Below are 2,736 nucleotides of genomic sequence, written 5' to 3' on the forward strand. Positions count from 1 at the left end.
GCAATAAAAATAATTTTTTTTGAACTTAAACAGTGTTTAAAACATGTCTCTGATTTTGTAAAAATTAGTGAGACTTAAAAGTACCTTAGTGTTCAGTTCAACTTTATATAGCCGATTTGCTCCTCCTGTCGCAAGAAACTTGAGAAAACTTGACGCCGAAGGGTCGAGAAGAGTACGGTTGAACAGTCAGCAACCATGTCCACACATTTGCCGGAGAGGTTTATTGGACAAGATTTCTCTGTTTTTCTTGTTTTGATAACGTTTTCAGTCTTCAAAAATGCCTCCAGATTGCTTTTTTTTTTTTGTATTTATACCCTCTTGAACAATGTGCTCCATCTCATCTCTCCATTTTTAACCTACTTTACCATCCACCCTCTCTCCCCACTGTTCCACCTCTACTTTTACAAGCATTTGTACTTAAGGGGGTGAAATTTCTCCCGTGTATATTAATTTCTGAAAAATTAAGTCCTTCTCCTTTTTCCTTAAATTCTTAAACTTAGTTCTTTTTTATTTAAGAATCGCCCAGGATGCTGCTAAGGCTGCAATAAGCGCACTCGCCCTTTTATATACTTCATCTAGTGAAATGCCCATCCTTTCATATACCTGAAGCCTAAAAAAGATACTCCTTTCGGGCGGAACCTCCCCGTATAGGCCATCATAGGGAGTCCCCCCCACCCCCGTACCAATTCCGTGCTCACCTATTACCAGCCCATGTTGGACTCTAGGCCCGTTTGAGTCAACACGTAAACATAGTCCTAAGTGTATACAAGTTGAACTTGACCATAGAGATCTGTTGCAAGAAGACGAGGAGTTCGAAAGTCAAAAGCTTGTTGCAGAAATCGCTGAAGAATTGAGGCCTCAACACCGTCAACCAGAAACTTTCAACCTATGTGTATGTCAAAGGAAGAACAACCTAGTCAGTTCAACGTGGTAATGCTAAAAAAATATTGTGTCACTTTAAAATACCATTCAAATCCATGGAAAGAAAAGGAGACCGAACTGACAAACTTTCGTCTTTCATACAAGATTGCACGTGCTTTTCTCCTTCAGCTCAGGAGTGAACATAGGGATCCTTAATTTAGTGTGATTAACAGCCGGCAAAAACTTTTGGAATTTAACAGGAGACGGACCGTAAACAATAACTATGCCTTTTTCTGCATGCCATTCCTCATTTTTACTCAAATGTTGTTAATTGGCGATAAACACAATGCTCTGTTAATACCACCCTAAAGTTTGTACGGTAACCTATAGTTAGCTAGGGATCTAGGAAATGTGTATGCTGCTTAAAGGACTTTGCAGGTGTGGTCCTGTGGTGTCGCACGGTATTTCTGAAGTTGTTTGCGAGCTATTTCCAAAATATTAATTGCTTATTCTGTAATTAAAAATATTGTACTAGTGCTCGTGAATAATAGTGGCTGTGTCCAAGTGACTACTTTGTAGCTAATTGTCGTGTATTACACCATGGGCTATCATATTAAACCCTATCCTCATGGTGGCGCCCGGGGATACTGACTCAGTTAAAACGGTCGTAGAATGAATAAATACAACAGCACGGTATTTCCCACCCACTAAAGAATCGGAATTAACAGTGATTAAATTGTATGATTATCAATAACTATCACTTCAAAAGAAATATAATCAGATAAAAGAACTGATCGATACACGGCTACTCTCGGGGAATGCGTGACAGGCGATAGTACTTAAATTATTTTAATTCGCGTAAACATATCTTCTTCTACTGCTTCTTCCTCGTAAAAGGAACAGACCTAAGGGGATTCTAAGTCATATATCGTTCGTGTCTTTCGTGGAAAGAAGAGATATTTTCCCCTTAAAAATGTGACATATAAGCAATTATGTTTCATGTCAATTTCTTGAAACGACGCATCTAAGGCTAATTTACATACGGAGAATGAAGTCGCGTTCTGATCGTCGACAAGGAAAAAAAAAAACAAGAAAAAGCGATTACCAAGTTTTCTCCTCATGTTTTCAAAATTCCAACATCTAAAGGGTCTAATGATATTTGGTGATAACTAGAAACGTTAAAACTGTGGAAATTAGTCGATCAAATGCGGACCGTTACAATTTCAGCTTTGCTGTCAAAATGGCGAATTTTGGAACATTAACGGAACTTGTACAGCGCGCAGAGAAGAGTGCCCACAAATTTTATTACATTAAGAAGTAGACTGATCTTAGTACTTCTGATTTATCGTAGACTTGAGTCTGGGTCAGGTGCCACTTTTGCAAAATTACCGTTCAGCTCTAGTTATACAAATTACTTTTCCTGCTGAGCAAATTAAAGGTCATTTTAAAAAAATCATATCTCAGCCAACTTTCCACAAAATGCAACCATTAAACTTTGACACTGTTAATCAGAGTTAAAACTTTTTTTTGTAAAATAATCAGCTTATTCGGCTTTGTAAGGTAGGTTTGACAAGGCCCTAAAGTTTCAGCAAAATCGCACCACTTCTGACGGCAAACGGGCCAGTTTAAGGTGACCGAGAAAATCTTCCTGTAAAATGGAGAAAAAATTGAGTTGGTCCAAATAAATGTGATATTTCTTCATGGGATAGGATAGTTATCTTCCACTGAAAAAATCAAGGCAATCTGTGATACACCGAAATTTGCCTTATCGGTTCTTACGCGGACAGCCTCTTAACGTTTCAATCATTCACGAACTTACGTTATTGCAATACTGATTTATAGGTCAAACTTTCTACCTTTTTTTTAACTATTGCA

This window comes from Porites lutea, chromosome 7 (assembly GCF_958299795.1).
Source record: "Porites lutea chromosome 7, jaPorLute2.1, whole genome shotgun sequence".
Taxonomy (NCBI): Eukaryota; Metazoa; Cnidaria; class Anthozoa; order Scleractinia; family Poritidae; genus Porites; species Porites lutea.